Source organism: Fukomys damarensis, unplaced genomic scaffold (assembly GCF_012274545.1).
Source record: "Fukomys damarensis isolate Sample0158 unplaced genomic scaffold, DMR_v1.0_HiC HiC_scaffold_13, whole genome shotgun sequence".
In the NCBI taxonomy this organism is placed as follows: Eukaryota; Metazoa; Chordata; class Mammalia; order Rodentia; family Bathyergidae; genus Fukomys; species Fukomys damarensis.
In genome coordinates, this window is record NW_022900925.1 from 34,861,193 (window position 1) to 34,888,888 (window position 27,696).

Sequence of the window (27,696 nt, forward strand, 5' to 3'; positions counted from 1 at the left end):
CCCCCAGGCATGACCCCCATCGCTTAACCTAGGCGTCTACACGCCGGATACCCGGTTTTTGGTCCCTGTGCCACCCTGGCCGGTCTCCGACCTGTCCCTGTCTCCCCGGGACTCCCCAGCACCTGTAGGGGTTCACTCCGCACCACTGAGGTCCCAGCACTGACCTCCTCCCAACTCCCAGAAGCCCCACACTGTCCCAGTGGTCGTCTGGAGGCTGTGAGGGGCCCACCGGTGCCCTGGGCCGAGCCCGGTGGTCACCAGTGTGGACACCCAAGGGCACCCCTTTAGTACCCGCAGACTGACTTTAGGGGGTGTCACCACCTGACCCGGGGCAGCTCACACACAGCGTCCTGGATGATGGCTGCACCTTCAAACCCCACTGCCCAAGCACCCCTAAGGGTCAGGGCCCCTGGAAGGCAACTCGTGTGGCCTCCCCTTGCCTGGCACCCACAGCCGGCCCCCACACAGAGAAAGCAGTGGACGTCCAGGGCGGACAGAGGCTTGGAATTGTAGTCACACCTTCCCGGGGGGAGCCGTTCCAAATTTTGGTATCAAAATGACTTAGCTGACACATATTTAGCAGATGGCCTGTTTGGGGCAGGTCATACTTTTGGCAAGCTGTATTTTTTTTTTATTTTTCTCCAGTTTCTCTCCACTGAATTGGTTTTTCTCTCTATGACCTAGTTATCTTGGTATAAATGGCTTCTAATCAAACATTTGGCAAGTCCTCTTGGTTTTTGCTTGCGGCTCCGTTTCTGTTCTATTCTGGTTTGCTTCTCCGCAGCACGGCTGGCTTAGACGTTTCTATGGAGGTGAGGTTTTCAAAATTCATTTTGCTCGTGACCCATGCAGCTAGGCTGTAGGAGCAGAGGAACTATTTGCAGGGCAAAGCGACGTCTCCAAGAAGCTGCAGTCTGACTCTTCTCTCTGCTGCTGGTCGCACCTTAGACTTGTGAAGCACAGCTATAATTCTTTTGGTTTCTGGAGCAGAAAAGATTGCGGTTAAGAGTTTAATTCTGCCCGCGTACTTAAAGATGCGCGCAACTCTTTTTATTGGTGGCTGGTGTTCGATGAGAGGAAACCCTGTTTCACAAGCCAGCTTCACGTCCGGCTTTGGTAGAAAATTCTCTTTTTTATCCCCTCCCCGCCCCGCCCAGAGGGCCGCCCTGCAATCTGCCCCTTCGGCCTTTTTGATGTGTTCAGTTCTTTGCCGTGTAGAAGTGACACTTTGGTAAACAACTCATTTCTGCACCTGCCACTTTCTTTTCGCGTAGGTGATTTTCTTGTGAGCTGACTGTTTTTAATTGAAGTCTTCAACTCTCCTTCTAGAGCAGAACCTTTGCTTGCTGACGAGGAGGAGCAGGCTATGGATGGAGATTAATTGCCCGTCACCTAACTGGGGATCAAACTTGCTTCGTCCTTAGCATTTGAGGCTGGTGCTCTGTCTTTAGACTTGTGGAGGGGCCCGGGGGAAGGCCTGAAGGAGCCGAGCTGGTTACTGCGTTTCTTTAAGGCGGTTTTGTTTTTTTAATTCTTAACGAGAGTCTTGAATCTGGAGTAGAGAACCATGTAAAATGGGATTCAAATAATGTTTCCATCAAAAAAAAAAACCCACTCCAAAAATATGCCTTTCAAAGGCATATTGTGTAGTAATAACAACACGCAGGTCATCGGTTTTATTTTTTAGTGGAACCGTCTCAGGCGTGGACTGGCGCGGTTAGTCACCGCGGTACAAGTAACCCGTGGATGTGAGAAACCAAAGTGGCCATCAGCCAGCTGTCTGTAGCTGTTCACTTGTCTCCCTGCTCCGCACGCTTTAAGGTTCTCAGTTGCCGATTAGAAAAGACACAGGTCCTGATCGCCAGGGTCCCTGGGTGGGGTGGAGGCGCTGGGCTGCGGGGTGGAGTTTCCATGGTGAATTACGGCTTCCATAAACCCAGGCGCAGCATTCCCTCAGTGATTTAACGAGGGCCATCACAGCCGTTACTTAAGCGTTTATTTATCTAGAGCAACACGAGCGTAAATGACAGGGGACTTTTTTGACATAATGTATGTGCTTTTAGAATAAAATATGCAAAGGCAAAGCACTGTAAAAGGTTTATGCCAGTAGTCTGCATAACGAAGAAGGGAACAGAAATTTGGAAGGTCTAAAGTTTGTTTGAGACAGGGTTTCGCTTTGTCGTGCGGTCTGGCCTTGAACTCACTATGTATCCTAGGCTGGTGCAGCGATCCTCCTGCCTCAGCCTCCCGAGTGCTGGAATCACAGGTGTGCACCACCACACTCAGCCAAGTATACACTTTCGAACCTTTCAGTGTCTCATCTGCCCCAGATATCTCACTTCTAGGAATTGGTTACTGGAATGAAAGGATATGACGTCTAAGAGCAAAAGTCAAATCTATCCTGAATGTCCACGCGTTTGGGAAGGCAAGGAGACGGGGACAACATGTTATGAGATTCTTCTCAGTCCCTGAGAAGAACCCAGCGGATCGGTCTGTCTGTCTGACTGTCTTGACTCAGGAAAGTCTCCATGGCGTGTTTTTAAATGGAAACAAAAAGGGAATGAAAAAGCTGCATCACGTAGTACTTCCCCACAAGGAGTGTGAACACGCTTCATGACACACGTGTGCTAGGAGAAAAACATGATCTGAGAATAGTAGTTTAATATTTAAAAACACTAAAGACCAACATACTCAACAGTATCATAATCTCTCTCTTCCCGGCTGTGGTGGCGCACGCCTGTCATCCCAGCACTTGGGAGGCTGAGGCAGGAGGATCGCTGTGAGTTCGAGACCAGCCTGACCTACATAGTGAGTTCCAGAGCAGTCTGAACTACATGAGACCCTGTCTCAACAAACAAACAAACAAACAAACAAATCAACATAATCTCTCTCTTTCTTTTTTTTTTTTTTTTTGTACCTGGGATCAAACTCGGTCCTTGCGCTTGCAAGATAGGTGGTGGCACCACTGAGCTAAATCCCCAGCCCTAATCTCATTTTTATTTGAAAACAAAAGCGAAAAGCCAAAGAAGTTGTATGTTTTATATGTATATTTTTTTTAATAAGCCAAGGAAGAAGCAAGAGAGAGTAAATGACAAGCTGCTAATATTGGATTCCTTGGGAGGAAAGTGAGAAGTTTGGGAGAGGGAGAGGTTATGCATTTTTATGTTATACATTTTCATGATGTGTGAATTACGACAATGACCATTTATTACTTTTGTCATCAGAAGAGCCACCTAATAAGGTTATTTGAGAGCAAAGGGACAAGCCAGGCCTGGTGGTACTCGCCTGTCATCCCGGCACTGGGGGAGGCTGAGGCAGGAGCATCGCGGTGAGTTCAAGGCCAGCCTGGTGTACACAGTGAGTTCAAAGCCAGCTATGCAGAGACCTTGTCTGAAAAATACATAAAAATAAATAAATAAATAAAAGGAGGAGAAACAAAAACAAAGCAGAGGTCAGAGAGGTGAGGTAGCTAAAGGCCATTAACTATGTCTGTGATTGTTGCTTGTTTGTTTGTTTTTCTGTTTAGCCCTGGCAATTAAAAAACTTTTTCTTTTCCTCTTGGATTTCGGCAGACGTCAAAGCAGTGAGAAGTCCCTAGGGTAACTCAGGCAGCAGTTTCCTCACTAGACCCTCCAGCGCTCCTAGAGAAATCGGACCCAGTCCCTATGGACAAATAAGTGTGTAACAGATAAGTAAACTGAAGGGCATCTTGTTTTATTGAAAGAGGAGGAAACATCGGGTCTGTTTTCACACAACCAGGCCTCAGATGTAGAAGTTATCTTTTTGTTTTGTTCTGTGATAACCCTGCTGAAAAGGAAAGCAGGGGGGCTGGCAGTTCGCTAACCTTTGTTCCCCAGGTGGAAGGTAAGCAGCCCCTTCCTTCCTCCTGCTCTTCCCAGTCCGGGGTGTGGAGTCGGAGCAGCAGGCAGGGATGTGGAGGAGGAGGAGGAGACGTTTCCTGGCCGCAGTTTGCCCTGCAGGGTGGACAGCCGCCCACGCCTGCCTCGACCCGGCTCTTCTGCCCTGGGCCTGCCCTGCCCGGAAAGTGAATTTCCGGTTTATTTGCCTGTGGTTTGGTTTTTGATCTTCTCGGGGAAGACGCAGCTCTCGCTCATCGTTTCTTCCCCGATTGTCCGCGTGCCCAGCCGGAAGACCCTTTCCCGTGGACTAAAACCCCCGCCGTGGGAAGCTCGCAGGAGAGCCTCTCTTTATGCTCGCTAACTTTTCCTTTTTCTTTATTTTTGGTGCTGGGGATCAAACTCAGGACCTAGCACCTGCGAGGCAGGTGTGACACCACTGAGCTGAATCCCCAGCCTCTTAGCTTTTTGTGATAAATATTTGCCATTGATTCTGTCTTCGTTAGGATCTTTTCTCACTTCTTCAACCAACCAGTCTGTGGTTCAAGTGGGACGGTGTCGAACACTTTTGAATAAGAGTTGTTAGTTGTATTATCTGACTGTACAGATATAGAGTTTTGTTTGTTGTTTGTTTTCGAGGCAGGGGCTCACTATGTAGTTCTGGCTTTGAACTCCCTACAGGTTTGTAACCCAGGCTGGCCTTGAACTTTGGGCAATCCTCCTGCCTCAGCCTCCCAAGTGCGGTACTGGTATTGCAGATAGGCAAGTTAATTAGATATCTTGTAGGCAGAGGCCAGAATTGTAAAAGGAGAGAAACTGCTACACCCTTGGGCTTCCCCTCGGGATAAAGAGCAGTGACTGATGTTCTAAATAGATTTCAATCCTCTGGGTGGGGAATCGAGGTCTTAGCCCAGCCTTTCCAGGAAATACCCCTGACTCCCACCCTTGCTGAAAATCCTTGTAGCTTACTACCTGACTTGCTCCCCCACTAACCCCATGTAATCAATATTCCCTGGGTGACTGTGCTTGTCATCTTATTGGTCGGTCATGGTTTTGCTCCACCTCTTGCCCACCTGGTAATTTTCCATTGGATCTTATAGTTTTGTCCCTCTTTGTCCCCGCCTCCACGCCTGGCTCTGCTGTATGCAACATCTTGGAGAAGCGGGCTGAGCGGGCACCCCACTTTCCGGTCCCCCTTCTGTCTCTCTTAGACAGAAGCTTTCTTTCCCTCCATAAACTCTTCCTACTCCTAACCTCCGCTGTTCCTAGAATTCATTCTTTGATTTTAGAGAACAGGAGCTCGTGTTTCAGAGACCTGGCAGGTTTGGGAGTTACATCTCCTCCCCCTGTGCCACTGGGATTACAGGCGCGTGCCACCGTCCCTGGGTAGGGGCAGGTGGAGTTGTTTCCGTATGTCTCTGTCATCGTTGCCCTGCACTGCTGTGTGCCCGGCTCTGCTTTATCCATTTATTTGTTCGGTGCCGTGGATTGAACCCAGGGCCTCCTGCACTTGCTCTCCCACTGAGCTACAGCCCTGACTGCTTTATATTTTTATGTTTGTCCTTCAGACCAGGCTGTTAAACCAAGGCCCATCACTTTCCTGTTGTCTCTGTCTGCACCTGCAGCTCTTCCGAATCACGGATCGCAAAGTTTGTTGGCACTAAGAAACTATGTGTAAAATAAGACAGAGAAGTCTGCGTCCCCCAGCCTCCGATTGAACCCAGGGGTGTGCTGTACTGAGTGTCATCTCTACCCCCTCTGTCTTCTGTTCTGAGACAGGGTCATGCTAAGTTGTCCACACGTAATTGAACTTGTGAGCCTCCCTGCCTCAGCCTCCCAAGGGCTGGGATTACAGTTATGGTCATTCTTCGTGAACAGAGCGTCCAGAGCATTAGGCAGGGGTTTGTGACACATACTTTCACTGTTTTGTCTCATTTGCTTAATATTTTTGGTATTCAGGACTGGACCTACTGAGGTACAGGGGAGCACTGTACCCCGAGCCATACCCCAGGCCCCTGCTGTGGGAACACACTGAGCTGCCTTTCCCATAGGCTTCTGCGTGCTTAGATTCTGGAAGGCGAGATGTGACTATACTTCCTTCCTTTTTTATGTTAAAATTTTCTGATTATAAAAGTAATAATGCTCATCATGGAAAAATCTAGAAAACATGCAGTCACCCATAGTCGACAGCTCTTAAATTTCCTCCTGTTTCTTTCAGTCTAAGGACTGAGGTCCTTTAGTGCAACTGAGTTTATCCTCGGCTATTTTGGTGTTTTTTTTGGGGGGGTACTAGGGATCGAACTCAGGTCTTTGTGCTTGTGAGGCGGGCGCCGGCACCACTGAGCTAAATCCCCGCCCCTACCCCCAGCTATTTTTAAATGTTTATGGTGCTGAGCATTAAACCCAGAACCTTGCAAATGCTAGGCAAGTGCTCTATCACGAGCTGTATCTCCAGCTGTATTTTAATAAACCTGCTTAAAATTATTCTCCTTTTCTAGTAATTTTTCCTTTCTGATAACTTTTGGTGAGGGTCTTCTCTGAGGGGATAGGTGGGAGATTTGAGACAGGTTCTCGCCATTTAGTCCAGGCTGGCTGTGAACTCAAGGCAATCCTCCTGCCTTAGCCTCCTGAGAGCTGGGATCACAGGCGTGCGCCACCACGCCTAGCCCTGTGTGCGCCTCTTCCTTCCTTCCTTCCCACACGCACCTGTGTGGCCACCACCCAGGTCAGCGCGTACCAGTCCTCGTTGCTCTAGTGAGTTTCCTTGCGGGTCAGCGCCCTCCCCGGAGCCGGGGTTACCGTGCCCACTGCCGCACGGGTCAGCCTGGCCTCCCTGGGCTTCCCCCGGGCAGCGCATCCTCTTTGGCACCTGTCCTCCACGGAAGCTTTGGGACCCGCTCCTGTCACGCGCATGTTTGTTTCTTTCTGTGGAGTCGCGTCCCCCCGGGGGACGAGCCCACGCCTCCTTTATGCGTAGCGGCTGTTTCCATGTCAGTTTCCGGCCATGGCGAAGACGGCTGCTGTTTTTACTGCTCACATAACTTGTGAATGTAAGGACTTGTTTCTCTTGGGTAAATATCTAGGAGTGGAGGTACCAGACCTACGCGCGTGTGTGTGGGGTGCAGCTTCTTCTAGATCCTTCTGTTTTCTCAGAGCCGTGGTGATCATTCCCACAGTGCATCTTGGTGCCCAGATGCAAACACTTCTTTTTGAGTGGGGTTTGTTTTTGTTTTTTTTGGTACCAGGGATAGAATGAACTCCGATCCCTGCGCTTGCGAGGTGGGCAGCAGAACCCGAGCTAAATCCCCAGCCCACAGATGCACATACTTCTATGGGACAAACCCTGAGGCGCTCAAGATGAAGACCGCAAAGGTGGCCGTGCTGATTTCCAGGCAGGCTGCCAGCTCAAGCTTAACCCCGAGCGCTGCCCGAGCTCTAGCTTCTGGATTTGTTTCCGCCTTGTGGTGAAGATCCAGGTATTCTCATTACTTCCGCTGCAGGAGGTAGAAGGACAATTAAAATACAAACGTCACATGGTTCTCGCATCGGGGCAGAAACGCGCAGCAGGCAGAAACTTGACCACGGCCAGAACTCCGGGGCGGGCTCGCTCCTGTGTCCTGGAAACTTCTTGCACTTTAAGGCGAAGCTGGTTGTGAGATGTTCGTCTTGCTAAAACACAGGCCTGAAGAATGACAATTAACTGCCACATCAGAGACTTAATGTGAATTTCAAAACAAGCTCTGGACTATGTGAAAGTCGCGCCCCCAAGCACCCACGGTCCTTTTATTTATTTGTTGTGCAAACAGATGCAGGCAGACGTCCACGGAGGCTTCTGTTACAGGGGCAGGGAGATTAAACACTGAAGTATTAATTAACACTGAAGTAGGTACTGATCCCAGGGCCTTTGCATGGAGCTACTACATTCCTGGCCCTTTTTTAATTTTTTAAAATTTGAGATTAGGTCTTGCTAATTTGGCCTAGGCTGGGCTCAGAGTGGTGATCCTCCTGCCTCAGGAGGCACCACCACAAATGGTTTATTTGTCCCTTTTTAAAACTTCCCTTCTAGATTTATGCAAACTCTCTCTCTCTTAAGGGTATTAGCTCATCTCTCCTGGTCTCCTTTCATCAATTCACAGCAAACCTCTCCCGCCAGCCTCCCACCAACCCTCCCTCTCACAGGGCCCTGTGTGCGTCCCAGCGCAGTGTCACCTGCCTCTTAGGCCTTAACTGTCTCACAGGGTTCAGAGTGAAGCTTCTCCAACCAAATTAGACTTTTCCTCCTTAGTTAGAAAAAATTCTAGCTACCGCTGAAAATGTAAGGAAAGATGAGGCTGGAATAACACGACGCTCCCAGATTTCATTTTTAAACCAATCAGTGGATTATTTCCCAATGTTCTGTTAGATCCTTCACTAATAGAATTAATTATTCATTTATTGTTTAGTTATTTTTGAGACAGGGTCTGACTTCCGACTCCTGTGCCCAGGTCCCCTTACTGGGCAATGGGGACTGACAAGCTCCACTGTATCTGGCTTTTTTAGTGTTTTTCTAGGAAAACTAACAATATTTTTAGGCTAATTCCCAGGCCAGCCCCCCTATTATCTTCTTGGGTGGGGGTTGAGACAGGGTCTTTGTAGTTGAGACTGACCTGGAACTCACTATGCAGCCCAGGTTGAACTCACAGCGATCCTCCTGCCTCAGCCTCCCGAGTGCTGGGATTATAGGCCTGCGCCACCATGCCCGACTCATCTATCTCACAGCGATCCTCCTGCCTCAGCCTCCCGAGTGCTGGGATTATAGGCGTGCGCCACCATGCCGGACTCATCTCTTTGTATGGTGCTGGGGATCAAACTTCACGTGTGCTATGCAAGTGCTCTACTGCTGAGCAGCACCTCCAGTCCAAATGTTGGTCTGATTGGATTTTTTTTTTCCTGCTGGGGATTGAACCTCAGTCCGTGTGCATGCTAAGCACTGGCTCTCCCACTGGCTGCCCAAGCCTAGGCCCTTTAGAAACCTGACTTGGGAGTATCACAGCTGGAGGAGGCGGCCCCAGGCGCGAGAGTTCAGCGGTCTGGACTACCAACTTCCTGCCAGAGAGACTTCCGGAGGGGAAGCCTGGGCCTCGCCCTCCCACATGCTTGGGATGGGGCTGGCTCCCTGGGGCAGGGCTGGGACAGGCAGGAGCTGAGGGGAGCCCATTTGGGGTTCTGAGGATAAGGAAGGCACCCCTGAGGACGAAGATGGGAGGCAGAGAGGGAGGCCCACGGTGAGCACCCGTGGAGCGGAGGCCAGGAGGAGGGCGGACGGCGCTTCCTCTCCTTCGGCTCTCCTTCCTGCTCTTGCTGTCACCTCCATCTTCCTGTTGAGAGTGTGGCTGCTGACAGGCCCGGAGATGCTAGGAAGAAGAAGAAGAGGTCTACACTGGGCTCGGGGATGCACGCCTGTCATCCCAGCACTTGGGAGGCTGAGGCAGGAGGATCGCTGGGAGTTGGAGGCCAGCCTTGGCTACACAGTAAGTTCAGGGCCAGCCTGCACTGCATAGCGAGACCCTGTCTCAAAAAAAGAAAATTTAAAAAGAAGGGGGCGGTCTGGACCAGGAGGTAAAGGGTGAGGTAGAGTAGGTAAAGGTTTGTTGAACTTAAAGGAAAATGAGCTGAGCAGAAATGAGGCAGAAGGCACGTGTCTGGGGTCACATCCAGCCAGGACACTTCAGACACATTTGCAGGGACTTGAGGACTTCTTTTCCTGAAAGCCAGGGCCCGAGATACTGCCCAGAATTAAACCTCTTAGGACCCAGTGTGTGGCGCACTTGAACCTGTGCTAACCCTATAGCTGTAGGAAAAAAGAAATAAAATCTCAAACATGCACGCCTGTCCCTTCCCAGAAATCGAGGTCCTGCTCTGGTCCTTGTAGGGAATCCCCGCTCCGGGAGCGCTGGTTGGGGTGTGGCCGGCGGACCCGTTTTCAGTTGCCTTTGGTCATTCCTCTGGACTCCAAATAAAACGTCCACGGAAGCCACACTTCTGAGTTTAGAAACTGTCTCAACCCAAAAAATCCGCAGCCGTCTGTCTGGGAACAGCGGCTTAAGATTTTTTTTTTCTTTCAGTGTGTTAGGAAAGTTGCTTAGAAACCGGAAGAGGCCACATTTATCTTTAAGGCGCTTGAAAAAAATGTCGCCCCGTAAGGTGACTCATTCCTCCAAACCAACAAAATAGCATCCTTGAGCTTGGGCAAGGCCAGAGAATTGGGAAAACGTCAGACTCCCCAGCGTAAAAAGCCGGTGAGGGTCTTTTCAGCAGGACGTGGCTCCTGCCGTGGTTACCAGCAGGGACACCATGGTCACTCTGCCTCCCGTGTGGCACAGGCCCTCCGACCCTGTGTCCTGCCCCAGGCTTCTCCGCCCCTTTGCCTACAGGCATCTTGAAAGCGCCTGGAAGCTGAGACGGTGGGTCTAGAAGATGCGTCTTTGCCGGGGCTGTGTTTACCCTGTAAATGTGTCATTTAAAAATGACTGTCCCAGGCCTGGGATGCAGCTCAGTGGCACTGTGCCTGCCTCCCAGGCGCAAGGTCCTGAGTTCGATCCCTGGTACCAACAAAAAAAAGAAGACTGTCCTGCTCTCCTGCCCTCCGTGTTCTGTTCTCCACATTGACGCCATTTGTTCTGCCCGGCGCAGTCACACTCTGACCTCTGGACCTTTGCACATGACAGTCCTGGGCCCAGGGCACCCCCTCCCCATCTGACTGGCCTGGTCATTTGGGGGTTGCCACTGAACGACTCCTTTTCTGCGCCAGCACAGATGAGCTCTCCAGTCGCTTTCTCTGTGCTTAGCGAATCATAAGGACTGGATCATTATTCACTGAAGAATAAATACATTTAGATGCTGCGTGTGGCCTTGGTTCTGTGGTGACCTGGGACAGACTCTGGTGCTCGGTGCACGTAGTGCTCTGATGTCACAGGCGACTTAGTGACATTTTTGCACCGTTAGTGGTGCTTTGCATGACAGTGTTGCAGTTGCAGGGAGCGCATGGCACCCCAATACGATGGAGCACGATGTTTATAGTAGAAGAGTTCTCACCAGGGTGTGGTGGCGCACACCCATAATCCCAGCATGCAGGAGGCTGAGGCAGGAGGGTCTCTGTGAGTTCGAGACCAGCCTGGACTACATGGTGAGGCTCTAGTTTAAAAAGCAAAGCAAAAAGAGTTGCCGTGGGTGACAGGAGACTCTGCCTGGCAGAATGGGGAATGTAGGAGTTGACCCCAGGAGGGGCCTTTCACAAACCTCCCCCTGCAGTCGTGAGCAGTCTGTCTTGAGTAGGCTTGGGGTTATCATCACCAGGCGAAGCATCGCTTTCTAAATTGAAAAGCAAATACTGTATTAGTTTGTAATTGTCTTTCCTTAATGTTTTTATCCAGTTTGGGCATTTGTGTCACGGTGGCTTCATAAAATAGTTGGAAAAGGGTGTGGAAAACCAGAGATACAGTCTCTCACGTGGGCGCCCCCCTTGACTTTGCAGTGTTTTCTTGGTCATTTGTTTCCTCATTTAGTAAACCCATGGGCATACTTTTAAAAAGTCTGCTGAAAGAGATGTGAGAGGTTAATCCTTGCCCCCGAGGAGACGCCTCTTGCTAGGGGAGGAACACGAAGTGTTTACGTGAACATAGGAACTAAAATGTTGAGTCAGGAGCAAGCCTTTACGAAAATTAATTCGAGCCGGTTGTGGTGGTGCACCCCTGTGGCCCCAGAACTCTGGGAGGCTGAGGCAGGAAGGTTGGGAGTTGCAGCCCAGCCAGGGCAATTTAACCACTTAGTGAAACCCTATCTTGAAAAAAATTTGGGGGTTTTTTGAGACAGGGTCTCACTATGTAGTTGAGACTGACCCGGAATTCACTATGTAGCCCAGGCTGGTCTCGAACTCACGGTGATCCTCCTGCCTCAGCCTCCCGAGTGCTGGGATTACAGGCGTGCGCCACCATGCCTGGTGAAAAAAAATTTTCTTTTTAAAAAGGGCTGGGGCTGGGGATTTAGCTCAGTGGTTCCACCACCTGCGTTGCAAGCACAAGGACCCGAGTTCTATCTCGGGTACCAAATAAATAAATAAAATAAAAAAGGGCTGGGGATGTGTCTCAGTGTGAAGGCCCCAGGTACAATCCCTAGTACTACAAGAAAAAAAAAAATCTTTCATATCCCAAGGACAACTCTTCTGCTCTTCTCAAAAAAAAAAAAAAAAAGCCTGAGCCTTAGGTGGTAGTTGACTACTTTAGTAAGGTTATTTGTCAGTCTTCAGTGAAGGCAGGTGTGTGTGGGGGGAAGCGTTCAGTAGAACCAAAGTTCAAAATAACGTGTACTTATCACCTGTAGGGATAAAGCATGTGCTTTGACATGCCGCACCATCAGACCTTCTTTTTTATGTTGTCTTTTGAGACAAGGTCTCACTATGTAGTCCAGGGTGGCCTTGATCCTCCTGCCTCAGCCTTCCGAGTGCTGGGATCACGAGGGTGCAGTTTTTCTTATTATTAACATTTTACATTAGCGTGGTATTTTTTTTTGTATAATCCAGGGACCCCTTAACTAAAATCCGTCGTGCGTTCCGTTTCCCCGCTAATGTCCTTCTCTGTCCCCGCATCCTGGCTCCCTCATTGGATCCAGTCTCCCTGGGCTCCTTTTGGCTGTGACGTTTCCTGGGATGTCCTTGCTTTGGGTGACCGTGACACTTCTGAGGCATGTGGCCAGGTACATGGTAGAATGGTCCTCCATGACACCCTGCCTGGCATTTCTCTTCTTTAGATCACTCAAGGATCAGGAATTTTGCTCCCTTCCCCAGTAGGTGGAGTAGCGATATAAATGATTTAAAACTCTGCACCGGAAGTGATCTCTTGTCTCCCATTTGTTAACTAAGGTGATTGTTCATTTATACCACGAGGGACACGGGGATACGTTTCACATACTTTGGATTTAACCCAATATTGCTCTATTTTTGTGTCCTTAGTGGTATAAATGAACAATCACCTTAGTTAACAATTGGGAGACAAGAGATCACTTCTGGTGCAGAGTTTTAAGTCATTTATTTCTGGTTTGGGCCATTGAAATCTCCTTCAGTTGGTGCCTCTGGCCTCCTTTGTGTGTGTGTCTGTCTGTGTCTGTGTCTGTGTGTGTTGTCTTCGGCCCTAACAGATGTTCTTGTTTACTTCCTGCCCAGAGGGCTGGGGATTTAGCTCAGTGGTGTCACTGCCTGCCTGGCAAGTGCAAGGTCCCGAGTTCAAGTCCCAGTACCAAAAAAAAAAAAAAAATCTGATCTTCAAATATTTCCTGCCTGGTTCTACAATCAGCCACACTCCAAGCAGCCTTGGGTCCTTTTATTAAAGATGGGTAGCTAGTCAAACCAAGATGTCAGGGCTGGAGTAACTTCCATGAAACATGCACGATCCCCAGCCCCGAAGAAACAAACCCAAGATCTGGGTGCTAAGTGTGCTTGGCCGTTTCAGTTAGGCCCTCTCAACTGACGGTAGGAAGAAATACAAAGAAACCATGAGCTAAGACAGAGGAACGCGTCTCTGTCAGCACAGACTTCCATCCGAGATCCTGTTCGTTGTCAGCAGCTCATTCCGGACCCTTGGTGCTGTTCGGTCTGGGACCCTCCCTCTCAGCCCCCACAGCGGCCCTGTACACCAGTGCACGGCTGCTCAGTGGTCCCTGTGGCAGGCAGCTGTGCGGACAGGGGCTCTGTGTGCGCTGTCTGTCCCCTCCCTATGCCAAGGAGCACTTATTTCCAGAGCTACCCAGCGCAGAGCTTTTTCTCCAACCCCTTCCGTAAATCCACAGTGAGGTTACAGTTACAATCTGTGCTCTTTCTTGGTCTCGCTGTGTGGCCCGGCTTTGGCTTCCCAACAGCTGAGAAGGGTCGGGGGATCGCTGAGAATATTCTCCACACCTCCCTAAGCCTTAAAGGTTCTTTTTAAAAAGTTGCCGACTTCAAGGGCCACGACTTTGTGTTCTCAGGCTTCGCACAGGTGCGCAAGGTCGAGGCCTCCTCCACTGAGGCAGTCAGTGCTCGGTACGGTTTCACTGCCCTAAAAAGTGCTTAGGTTTTAGTGGCTGGATGCGTCCTTTCTTTTCAGCACTGAGTAATATTCCATTGCATCCAAGTGTCGCAGTTCCTTTATCCAAGTTAAGGGGCATCTTGGTCGCTTCCTGTCTTTGACAATTAGGAATGAAGCTGCCCTAAACGTCCCATTGGAGTGTTTTTTGGTGTGGACATAAGTTTTCAGCGAAATTGGTTAAGTAGTCGAGAGAGTGATGGCTGGATCTTGAGGCTGCACTGTGTTTAGCTTTGTAAGAAACTGGCAAGCCATTTTCAGTGCCCTGGGCCCGCCCGCAGGGGGTGAGCGTTCCTAAGTGCTGCTCACTGTTTCACCAGCTGTGGGATTATTAGTCTTTTGGAATTTAGCCGACCAGGTAGATGCTGATATTTCGTTATTGTTTTAACTTGCTGTTCTCTAATCACATGATGCTGAACATTGTTTCAGCTGCTTATTTTCCATTTGTGAGTTCGAGACCAGCCTGGACTACATAGTGAGTTCCAGGTCCGTCTCAACTACATGGTGAGACCCTGTCTCAAAAAAAAAAAAAAACAAAAAACTAAAATGTTGATCATTTCATTAAAACAAAAACAAAAACAAAACAAAACAATAAAATCTACCAGATAGAGTGGCAAGTGTGGCTAAGGAAAAGATGATATAATCCCAGCATTTGTGAGGCTGAGGCAGGAAGATTTCAAGTTAGACTCCAGCCTGGGCTACCGACACAGGGAGCTCAAGGCTGGCCTGGATTACACAGTGAGACCCTGTCTCAAAATAGAAACAGCACAATAAAGGAACCACACACACACCAAATGATATATCGAGGGATCATTTATTTAAAGACAGGGTCTCACTGTGTGATGTAGGTTGGCCTCAAACTCACAGGGATCCTCCTGCCTCAGCCTGCCGAGGGCTGGGTTACAGGCGTGCGCCACCACACCTGTCAAGGAACCTTTTTAAATGTCTTTGCTGTTCATTGGTGAGGGCAGTGAAGCAGAGGAGTGGCCTGGCTCCCTCTCCTCACATTCCTCGGGCCAAGCGTGGCTAAATTGAAGGGCGAATATCTGCCGGTCTCTAGTCATCTCTCTTTAATATCTCTCATCACCTTTTGGCATCAGGAAATGCTGGCTTCATCCAATTAGTTAGAAAGTCCTTTCCCCTTCTATTTTCTGAGAGAGTGTGTGTAAGATTGGTGTTATTTCTGCCCTAAATGTTTGGTAGACATCACCTGTGAGAGAACCTGAGCCTGACTTTTCTTCTGGGAAGAGATTTTTCTTTTTAAGTACAGATTCAATTTTTTTGTTTGTTTCTTTTTTTTTTTTTTTTTTGGTACCACGGATAGGACTCAGGCCCTTGGTCTTGCAAGGCAGGCAACGGAACCACTGAGCTAAATGCCCAGCCCTCAGTTTTCTTAATAGACAGAAGGCATCTGGATTTTGTCTTGTTTTATGTGTACATTTTTTTCAGGTTGTGCTCTTCAAAATTGTGCTATTTTATCTAAGTTGTCAAATTTGTTGGCAAAAAGATATCGTAAAGTTCATTTGTTCTTTTAACTTCTGTGTATTTAAAAAATAATCTCTCTTCTTTATTCCTGATAGTAGTAATTTGTGCTCTCTTCTTTTTAATGAATACTGTCACTTTATTAAATGTATTCAACTTTTAAAATAAACAGCCTGTAATCATTTCTGCTATTTCATTGCTTTCTGGTCTTATCTTTATTGTTTTCTTTTTCCTAGTTGAAGTTTAATTTGGTCTTCTTTTTCTATTTTCTTTAGGTACCTGGGATCAAACTCAGGACCTTGCCCTTGCGAGGCGGGCAGCGGAACCACTGAACTAAATCCCCAGACCTCTTTTTCTTGTTTTTTAAGATGAAAATTTAGACCATCAGTTTTTAGAAATGTGATTTGGTTTAAGGCTACCATCTTGTTTTTTTGTTTTGTTTTGTTTTGTTTTTGGTGCTGGGGATCGAACTCAGGTTCTTGCACTTGTGAGGCAGTTGCCAGAACCACTGAGCTAAATCCCCAGCCCCTATCTTGCTTTTAAAAAATATTTTAAAAATTTTTATTAGCACATGTTTGCAATACATAATGATCACTTTCATCGTAAAAAGTAGCTACATGCACATAATACCTCTTAATTATTTTTATTTTCCCTTAGACCATGAAATTTTAAACAATTCTCCTTTAAAATAAGCATTTATAGCTCTAATTTTTCTTTAGGTGTGTGTTTAGCCGCACCCTGAAACTTTTTTGTTTTGTAGCCCTAGAGATCAAACTCAGGGCCTGGAGAGCACTCTTAAATCACAGATTTTCATATCATATTTTATAATCTTTCAACTTGGAACATTCAGCTGTTTAGAGAAGATTATTTCTTCCTTGGTGTGTGCTGTTTCAAGTTAGTAAGGCTTTTCTGTCTATCTCATTATTACTGTCTTCTCTTTAATCCCGTTGTGGCCAGAAGCTGCATGGTCCTCTGGAAGGTCTTGTATCTTAACATATTTATTAACATATATTTTATAGCCTAGAATAGGGCATGTGTTGGCGACCATCCTCTGTGTATTTGAACAAAGCAATTACACTCTGCAGTTGTTGGGTGTCATCTTCTAGGAATGTCAAAAGGTCAAAGGTCAAAGCGGTCAAAGGTCAAAGCAGTCGCCAGTGTTGCTTGGGTCATTTACATCCTCATTGATTATCTCTGAGTTGTTCTTTTGGTTTCTATTAGAAGAGTCTGACATTAACGTAGCCATTCTTCCTGTGCTTACCGTTTGGAGATTTATATTTTCCAATCTTTCCTTTTCAACCTATCTGTGTCTTTATATTTAAAATGTGTCTCTTATGGACTGCAGGTAACTGAACTCGAGTTGTTATTCAAACATTATCTGCTTTTTACCTGGACTGTTTAGCTCATTTACATCTAACATAACTTGATAGGGACAGACTTGGGGTCCACTGTTTTACTATTTATTTTCCAATTGTTCTTTTGTTACATCTGCCCCTTTAAAAAAAAAATTAATGAAGCTCTGTGTGATGATGCATGTTTGTAATCCCAGCATTCTGGGAGGCTGAGGCAGGAAGGCTGTGAGTTCAGGGCCAGTCTGAGTGATTTAGTGACTTAGTGAGACCGTATCTCAAAAAAAAAAAAAAAAAAAAAAAAAAAGTTAAGAGCCAGAGATAGCTCAGTGCAGAGGCCCTGTGTTCAATCCCCAGTACTGAGCACAACATGTTTTTTAGTACTCCATTTTACTTTCTTTGTTTTTAATCTGTACCTGTTTCCTTTGTCGGGGTTGCTCTATATTCTTTCATATCACAATCCCTTCAGTTAATACGGGGCCACTAAAGGAGTTTCATGAGCTCCATGCTCCTACCTTCAGTACTCTTGTCACACGCTTCCCACGTGAACATCTCATAAACTGTGTGTCTCGGTGTTATAATCTGTGCTGTAAATTGCCTGTTATCAGCTGGGCGTGGTAGTAGCATTTGCCTGTAATCCAGCACTCTGAGGCTGAGGCAGGAGGATCGCCGTGAAGAAACAAAAATGAAAATGTTGCAGGTTTCCCCACGTGTCCGGCGCCCGGTGCTCCCACAGGCCTGGCCCCTCTGGCTTCGGGCTTCCAGCCGGCCAGACTTCTCCAGCCTCTGTGAGGGTGTGCTTTCTAGCAAAACAGGTTTTCAGGTTGTGTTTACCTGAAAAACGTCTTCATCCTGCCTTCCTACGCCGATGCCTGCCATCCCTGCACATGGAACTTGGGGTGAACGCTTTTGTCCTGTTTACTTTCCCCTTCAGTGCTTTGCACGTGTCACTTTCATCTCCTTGGCCCCCAGTACTCTTCATAAAAGCCCAACTCTCCTTCCAGCCTAGAACTTTATGTAGCTGCATTATTCTAACTGTTTCATTGAGGTTTTATTTATTTATGGCATTTAATTTTGTTTACATGGCACTGTATTTTTTAAAATATCCCTTTACAGGGGCAAAATGATACCCACGGTCACAAAACTTAAATTATACCCAAAACATGAAGAAGAAAATTAAAAGAAATTGAGACCATGTCTATGAAATATTTTCATTCTCTTTTTAAAGATTGTTATTGTTCTCTTTCCTTTGTCTAATGTTTGCATCTTTGGGCTTTTTCTCCTTTTTCCGTGATTTCCCTGCTAGTGGTTTATCAGTTTTTTGGAGTCCCCGTTGCCCGTGAAAACCCCCCAGCTCTTATATAGGGTTTTGTACATTTTCTCCCTATTTTTAAGATGAGTGATTTCAAACCACTAATGCTGTACAATGGGGCCTTTTTTAAAAGTTGAGTTTATTGGTACATTTTAGGTACACAATACAGTTACATTCATTATTGGGATCTTGTACCTTTACATGACAGGTCTTGGAAAGTGATAATCTTTTTTTGTTGTTGTTCTTTGTTTGTTTTTGTTTTTGGTACCGGGGATCGAACTCAGGTCCTTGAGCTTGTGAGACAGGCGGCCGAACCACTGAGCTCAATCCCCAGCCCTAGGGCCTTTTCAAAAGTAAAAGCTTAGGTGAAGCGCCAGTGTAGAAAAGAGAGAAAAGCCGAGGCCTGTGATTAAAGGGGGAGCAGGCGGGGAAGGGAGCCACTCGGCACCGCCCGAGCCCTGCTGGAAAGGCGCCGTGCTGACTCGTTAACTTCTGCTTTTGTCTTTATCGGTCCCTTCCTCCCATTTCCCATAGACGTATTCCATTGCTCTTTTCCTGATTTCTTGAGTTTGGTGCACATTGCTTTTCTTTTCATTCTTCTTTCGCATCAAAAGTATTGAACCCTCTGAAGTTGTCACCCTGCAATGACGGTGGCTTCCCAGAAGGTTTTGCACAGGTTCTTTTCCCCACGGGGGTCATAACAGTGTTTCGGTTTCACTCTGACCCGGGGTATGCGCAGGCGTTGGTATCTTCAGTGTCTGAGTGTGGAAAGATCAGTCTACCCTCTAATGCGTTCTGGTTTTACTTCATCGCGGTCATAAAATAAGGTCTAATTTGGAGTTTTTAAGAAAGTGTCGATGTTTCGTTGTCATCTAGTACTTAGTACATTTTGCAGGGCAGTTTGTACAGTGTTTTGCTTATGTGGAAAACGTCTAATTCGCTTGCACCGCCTTTCTGATGAATCGTGTTTGGCTCTCCAAATCTGGATTTTCCCGTCATTCTTCTCTGCGTATGGCTATTGAGTGTTTCTTTGACTTGGATTAATCTGAACTGAGATGTTTCATAAGTTTAAAATGCCAAAGTGGAAGAGAGATAACTAGTAGGGAGAAGTTCAAACACTTCCCAAGATTACATATTCTGTTGCTGTAAAAATACTTCAATATATGTGGATCTGTATATATGCTAATTTATTCTTTTATAGTAATAGTTTAGCTCACTGAAAATAAAGCTTATGATACTGTTTTCTGGCTTATGTCTTGCACTGAGTAGCTATAGGGAAGATAAGAGCACATGATTTGATTATGAAAATGTGTTTTATTCTCTCATAAAAGAAAAAAAGTGTAAAATGCATACTGAGTTTTGAAGACAATGCAAAAGAGGAAAATATCTCAGTAGTATTTTCCCATATCGATTACATATTGAAATGATGATATTTTGGCTCTACTGGATTAAATAAAGAAATGTCACTAAAATTAATTTCATGTATCTTTTGTTCTAATTGGTTTCATATTTTAAATGAGAATTAAAAATTTATATGTGTATCTTGTATTTCTATGGACCGCATATGTCTGATATTATAGTATATATTTTTGTCCACTTGGTTTGTCAAAAACTGGTGGTGGCATTTCTTTTTTTCTTTTTTACTAATTTCTGCTTATATTTCTCACAATTTTCAGTGTACTATTTTGTTACTATGCTATTTAGCACATTAAATTTTATACTTTGCATCAAAAGTGACTCTCTTTGGCTATTTTCAATTGCTATTTGTATCCTACTTTTTTTTTTTTAGATGGTAGTGCTATGCAACCCAGGTTGGCCTCAAGCTGAGTGATCCTCCTGCCTCAGCCTCCAGAGTGCTAGGATTACAAGTGTGGGCCACTACACCCAGTTTGAATTCTACTTTCATATAGATCATCATTCTTGCTTTTAAAAGACTTAACCTGGGCTGGGGACTTAGCTCAGTGGTTCCACCACCTGCCTTGCAAGCACAAGGACCCAAGTTCTAATCCACAGTACCAAAAAAAAAAAAAAAAAATTAGCCTGTGAAGTTTTACAATCTCTTGTTTAATTTGTATCATTTTGTACCTTTTAGATGGCAATTACACCCACTTTATTTTTTGAAATGGTGTGAAAATCTTTGTTTTTGATATAAAAGTTTAACTTCACAATATTGTCATAAGCGACATAATCATATTTTTACTATTTGTTAATCCTATTAAATTATTGGTACATATTAGATATACAACACAATTACATTCATCACTAGGATCTTGCACCTTTACATGACTTATCAGGTTCTTATTTTTCCCCATTCCGCAGTGCTCCCCTCAGCCCCTCCATCCTCCCCTCTTTACAAAGACATTGTTTCCATGTTTTTCCTTTTCCTTTTCACATATTTTTTCTTTTCCCTTTTTCCCTTTCCCCTATCCTCCCACCCACTTCCTCTACTTTTTTAGACTTCTCTTCCTATTACACAATATCAGTTATACCTTTTAATCCACTTTTAATCCACTTTTACTTTTTTCACACCAGAGAAACTATTTGGTATTTACACATGTGTAATCTGTTAATTTCACTTAAGAGTATGGCCTCACCGGGCATGGTGGCGCACGCCTGTCATCCCAGCACGACTCAGGAGGCTGAGGCAGGAGGATCACTGTGAGTTCGAGACCAGCCTGGGCGACATAGTGAGTTCCAGGTCAGTCTCAACTACATAGTGAGACCCTGCCTCAAAAAACAAAACAAAACAAAAAAAAGTGTATGGCCTCAATGTGCATCCACTTAGCTATAAATCTCTCTAGTTTCTCATTCTTTATGGCTACGTAGTATTCCAATATATATCACCACATCTTTGTTTTTTTTTTTTGGTACCGGGGCTTGAACTCTGGTCCTTGTGCTTGCAAGGCAGGCCACCGAACCGCTGAGCTAAATCCCTGGCCCAATAACCACATCTTTATCCGGTCTCCAGTTGATGGGCAATTAGGCTGTTTCCAAGTTTTAGCTATTACAAACTGTGCTGCTATAAACATAGATGAGCATATATCACTGTGCTATGATTCCTTTTAATTAATTTGGGAAGATACCCAGCAGAGGAATAGCTGGGTCAAATGGGACTTCTAATCCTAGTTGTTTGAGGTATCTCCATATTGACTTGCACAGTGGTTGCACCAGTGTGCACTCCCACCAACAAGGAGAAGGGCTCCTTTCTCCCCACAACCCCACCAGCATTTGTTATTGGTTGATTTCTTGATAGCAGCCATTCTTTGTGGGGTGAGGTGGAATCTCAGTGTTGTTTTCACCTGCATCTCTTGAATGACCAGTGATGTGGGACATTTTTTCATATGTTTATTGCTGCTTTTACTTCTTTGTCTGAGAAATGTCTGTTCATTTCAGATGCCCATGTTTGGATTGGGTCTTTACATTTTGGGTGTCTGATTTTTTTAAAGTTCTTTATATATTCCAGATAGTGGGCCTTTGAGGAACAGCTTGTACAAAATTTTTCCCATATTGTAGGCTGTCTTTTAGCTCTGCTGGTGTTTTCTCTTGCAGTGCAGAAGCTTTTTAATAAGATGCGATCCCAGTTGTTGATTCTTTTTGCTAGTTCCTGTGCAAAGGTTTTGTTCATACAATCTTTTCCTGCGCCACTGTTTTCAGGAGTTCTACCTAACTTAACTTCCAGCAAGTTTAGTGTTTCTGTTTTAATATTTAGATCTTTAATCCACTTGGATTTTACTTTAGTGCACGGTGAAAGATACGGGTCTAGTTTTAATCTTCGACAAGTTGAAATCCAGTTTTTCCAACACCATTTCTTAAAGAGGCTGTCTTTCCCCCAGAGAGGGTGTTTGGCTCCTTTGTCAAAGATGAGGTAGCTGAGTATGTCAGGAGTTGTTTCTGTGTCTTTGAATCTATTCCACTGATCCTTGGGTCTGTTTCTTTGCCTGTGCCATGCTGTTTTTATCACAGTGGCTTTGTAGTACAGTTTCACATTGGGGAATGTGATACCCCCTGTCATGTCTTTGTTGCCTAGAACTGGTGTTGCGATTCTAGGTCTCTTCTGATTCCAAATGAATTTTTGGATTGTTTTATCTAGTTCTGTGAAATATAATGTTGGGATTTCAATAGGGATTGCATTAAATCTGTATAGCAGTTTTGGAAGTATGGCCATTTTCACTATATTGATTGTTTTGTTTTGTTTTGTTTTGCTTTGTTTTTGGATTGAACTCAGGCCTTTGAGCTTGCAAGGCAGGCGCTGGAACCACTGAGCTAAATCCCCAGCCCTATATTGATTCTTCCCACCCAGGAATAAGGGATGTTTTTCCATTTTTCTTATATCCTCTTCCATCGCTTTTTTTAGAGTGCTGTAATTTTCAGTGTGAAAGTCTTTTGTCTCCTTCATTTGATTGATTCCTAGCAATTTCATTTTTTGGGTGCTATTGTGACAGGGATTACTTCCCTAATTTGATTCTCAACTCTCAACTGTTATTTGTGTACAAGAAGGCTATTGATTTTTGACTAATTACTTTGTATCCAGCTACTCTACTGAATCTGTTAATCAAGTGTAGAGGTCTTTTGGCAGAGTTCTTTGGGTCTTCTATAGAGCATCTTATCATCGGCAAATAGTGATAGTTTCACTTCTTCCTTTCCTATCTTTATGGCTTTTATTTCTTTCTCTTGTCTAATTGCTGTGGCTCATGTTTCCAAAACTACACTGAACCGGAGTGGTGATAGTGGGCATCCTTGTCTTGTTCCTGATTTTAGCAAGAAGATTTTCAGTTTTTGACTGTTTCATATGACGTTGGCTGTTGGCTTTTCTTAGATAACCTTCATCAGGTTGAGATAAAGACCATCTGTTCCAGTTTTCTATAGGATTTTTTTTTATCATGAATGGGTGCTGAATTTTGTTGAATGCTTTTTCTGCATCTATTGAGAGGATCATATGGTTTTTGTCCTTGATTCTGTTAATATAGTGTATTACATTTATTGATTTATGTACGTTGAACCATCCTTGCATCCCTGGGATAAATCCAACTTGGATTAATCTTCTTGATGACCCTCTGTATTCTGTTTGCCAGTATCTTATTGAGGATTTTTGCATCTATGTTCATTAGGGAGATTGAAGTGTAGTTCTCTTTTATGGTTGGGTCTTTCCCTGGTTTTAGAATCAAGAATCAAAGTGATACTTGCTTCCAGGAATTAATTTGAAAGTATTGCTTCTCTTTCAATTCCATTGAAAAGTTTAAAGAGTAGTGGCAAAGCTCTCCTCTAAATGTCTTGTAGAATTCAGCAGTAAAGCCATCAGGACCTGGGCTTTTCTTTGTTTGTGAATTTTTAATTACCTTTTTAATTTCACTGATTGTAATTGGAGTGTTTAGATTTTTTATATCTTCTTCATTTCCTTTGGTAATTCATATGTATCTAGAAATATGTCCGTTTCTTCTGTGTTCTCCATTTTATTAAAGCACAGGTTCTAGAAGTAGGCATTGATGATCCTCTGGATTTCTGCTGAATCTGTTGTGACTTCACCATTTTCATTCCTAATTGCATGAATTTGAGGCTTTTCTTTCCTTTTTTTGATAAGGTTGGCTCAGGGATTATCGATTTTATTTATTCTTTGGAAAAAACAACTCTTCGATTCGTTGATTTTTTAAATATCATTCTCTTAGTGTCTATTGCATTGATTTCTGCTCTGATCTTTACAGTTCCCTCCCTTGTGTGAGCTTTGGGTTTCTCTTGCTCTTCTTTTTCTAGGAACTTAAGATTCACCCTTAGGTTATTTGACCTCGCTCTGTTTTCCATAATCTTTCCATAACCTTATTAGTTCAGTTTTGATGCTGTGTATCTTTTTTCTGGATTTTTTGGTACCAGGGATTGAACTTGGGACCTTGTGCTTGTGAGGCAGGTGGTGGAACCAGCCCAAAGCAATTGACAGCAGACAGCTAATGTCTACCTCTATTTAATTAATTTATTTATTTATTATTTTTGGTCTTGGGGATCAAACTTGGGACCTTATAGTTGCGAAGCAGGTGGCAGAACCACTGAGTTACATCCCCAGCCCCCGTGTATCTTTTTAAAATCAATTAAAAGCCTTCGATTCTGTTTGGAATAATGTTCCTGTTTTGAAAGTCACAGTTGAACCCAGCCCTTCGTTCCCGCAGCCTTTCTGACCATAGCCGTCCTGGTGGGTGTGAAACAGTAATGAAATCATTGTGTTTCTGTGTGTACTCCCCAGGTTACATGGTGTAAAGTGTATTTGCATCGGTTTATTTCATGGATTTATTTGTGTATCTTCTGTGGGAAATGTCTATTCAGTTCCTCTGCTTCTTTTTAAATCCGGTTATTATCTTACTGTTGACCTGTGAGCATTCTTTCTGTATCTACCTACAAATCCCTTTCCACCTGTGTGATTTACAGACTCTCCACTCTGTGGATCGTTTTTCCACTTCAGTGGCGTCCTTTGAAGCTCAAGAGGTTTTCTTTTTTTGAGACAGGGTCTCACTAAGCAGTTGAGACTGACCTGGAACTCACTGTGAAGCCCAGATGGGTCTGGGATTCACAGGGATTCTCCTGCCTCAGCCTCCTGAATGCCAGGATTATAGGTGTGCACCACTACACCGGGTTTAAGAGGTTTTCATTTTGATGATGTCCAAATGATGTGTTTTCTTTTTTTTTGTGGGTTCTTCTGATGTGGAATTATTGCTCAGTCCAAGTTCCTGAAGACTCGGGCCTGTTTTATTTTCTAAGAGTCTTAATCTTCAGCTCTTACCTTTGGGTTTGAGATCCATGCTGAGTTACTGAATGGGTAATGTGAGTCGGCAAGAGTCTCTGCCTGTGGTCAGTCCGTCGTCCCGTGACCTTTTGTTGAAAACGACCCATTTCCCTACTGAGTTGTCTCAGTACTCTTGCCAAGAGTTGGGCATCAATGTGAGAGTTAATTTCTGGATCTCCAGTCCTGTCCCTCTGGTCTGTGTGCCTCTCCTTATGCTAGTAGAGCACTGTCTTGAGTGCTCGATGGTACGTTTCAAAATCAGGGAGGGAGAGTCCTCCACATCTGCTTTTCTTTTTCAAAGTTATTTCGGCTCTTCTGGCTCCTGAAGGAATTTTAAGATCAGCTGGCGAATTTCTGCTCAGAAGCCAGCTGAGCTTGTGACAGGGATTGCCCTGAATCTTTACGTCAGTTTGAGGAGTGCCGTTTTTAACAGTGGTGAATCTCCCGGCCTATTTTTGAGGTCTTCCCTAATTTCCTTAATGATCTTCCATAGTTATCAGATTTAAGCTTTTTCACTCCTTTCGTTAAATTATGATTGGGGGGATGTTGGGCAGTGAACCTAGGGCCTCATATGTATATACGGGGCGAATTTACTGAGCTGGACCCCATTCCACATTTATCTTTAGCTATTGAATTATTATTATTATTATTATTATTATTATTATTATTATTTTGTTTTTGTTTTTTGAGACAGGGTCTCACAATATAGTTGAGACTGACCTGGAACTCACTGTGTAGCCCAGGCTGCTCTCGAACTCACAGCGATCCTCCTGCCTCAGCCTCCTGATTGCTGGGATTGCAGGCGTGCGCCACCACACCCAGCTATTGAATTACTTTTAATAGCAAATAGAATTTAACTTTTTGTTTTCTTCATTGCTACTATATAGAGATACAGTTGATTTTGTACATTGATTGGTAGCCTCAAACTGGATTTGTTCTGATAGTTTTTTAATGGATTCCTTAGGGTTTCCCATGCACAAGATCATATTCATTTTATTCCTTTCTTTCCCATCTGAGCTGGGAGTGGTGGGACAGGTCTGTAATCCCAGCTGAGGCAGGGGGACCACAGAGAGTTCGAGGCCAGCCTGGACTATGTAGTGAGTTCAGGGACAGCCTGAACCTCTGCCTCAAAAACAAAACAAACAAACAAAAAATTATTTCTCTCTTCCCAATCTGGGTTTCTTAAAACTTCATTTTCTTGCCTAATCGTCCTGGCTAACATCACGAGTACAGTGTTGGGTGTGAATGGTGACAGTATCTTTGTCTTGCTCTTGATATTAGGAAAAGGGGGGGAATATTCAGTCTCGCTCTCAGCACAGAGTGAGCTGGGTTGTTTGTCGGGATGCTGGGGATTGAACCTGAGCCATTGAACCCGGGCCTTGCACGTGCCAAGGATGCACACTGCCAATAACCTGTGTTCTCACCACCTACCTGTGGGGTTTTGTGGATGTTTTTATCAGGCCGAGGAAGTTTCATTCTGGTCCTAGTTTTTATCATGAAGGACTGTTAAATTTTGTCGAATGCCTTTTCCGGGTCTCTTGAGATGATCATGTGGCTTTTGTCCTTTCTTCTTAGTGTGATATATTGCATTACTTTAACCTCAGATGCCATTTCTTTTTCACTTTTAACTTTCCATTTCCTGTTTGTAGCACTCAAAAAGCCCCTGATCGATGGAATGTAGGGCTTAGATGTTAATGGCAATTCCTTGTGAAATTTCCGTTTCCAGGACTTTGTACCTCATCAGAAATCCTAGTGATGGTTGCATAGGACTTTTTTTTTTTTTTTGGACTGGTGTTATTGAGTGGTATGGATGTAAAACAAAAATGTGGGTAGGTAACTCATCTGTATAAATTCATATCCTATATGTTTTATATTATAGGGACATTTTTGAAGGCAAAAAATTTGTTGGGTCTTTTTTTTGGTGGGGAGGTGCCGGGAATCAAACTCAGGTCCTTGTGTTTTTGAGGCAGGCAGCAGAACCGCTGAGCTACATCCCCGGCCCAAGGCAAAAATTTTAAGCATATTATTTATACGCTTCTCCAGAGTAATAAACATGCAGATGAAAGTGTGGGGCTATTTTTGGCAACTCTAGTCATTATCAATTTTTCTTTTTTTGTTTTTGTTTTTTGAGACAAGGTCTCACTATGTAGTTGAGACTGAGCTGGAACTCACTACGTAGCCCATGCTGGTCTCGAACTCACAGCGATCCTCCTGCCTCAGCCTCCTGAGTGCTGGGATTATAGGCATGCGCCACCACACCTGGCTTTTCTTATTTGCATTTTTGCATCAGTGCATTTTTATCTTTGAAGATGTGTGTGCCCGCGGTTTTTTCCTGTTTCACACACTGTATTTCCGCCATGCTATTTTGTAACGTCTGCTCCTATGAATCGTAGTTTCCTTCTCTTGAGCACATTTTTCTTTCCCAAGTGGGGAAATTTATGTTCCTCTTGGAATGCCTGCCCTTTTGCTTCTTGGTTTTGTATTTTTTTATTTCCACTGGAATGATGGTGCTTCTGCTCTCGCTTCTATTAGTCTGCGACCTTCTGTGACTTATTTGTAATACTTCCATTTTTATGAAATTGACAGCCTGTCCCCTGCCGCCCCTGATCATTAACATGTAAATGTCTCTTTAAAAATTGTTTAGAAAAGTTATTTCTTGTGGTTAGTACGTGCATTGGTTTTCTAAATTCATTGCAAGGTCTTGGACGATTAGAACATGTCACTTACAGACATATGTAATATTTTAATTACTGTGTAAGATATGTAGAATGTATTTGCCTTCTTTTTTTTTTTCTTGAGACAGGGTCTCACTATGTCATTGAGACTGACCTGGAAT

General features: G+C 44.8%; 1 protein-coding gene across 1 annotated transcript in view; it reads left to right on the top strand.

Annotated features, from left to right (window-relative positions):
- Skap1 (src kinase associated phosphoprotein 1) overlaps positions 1-27,696 on the top strand; it is a 231,336-nt gene that overhangs the window by 10,286 nt on the left and 193,354 nt on the right. The gene's annotated exons all lie outside the window — the stretch shown is intronic.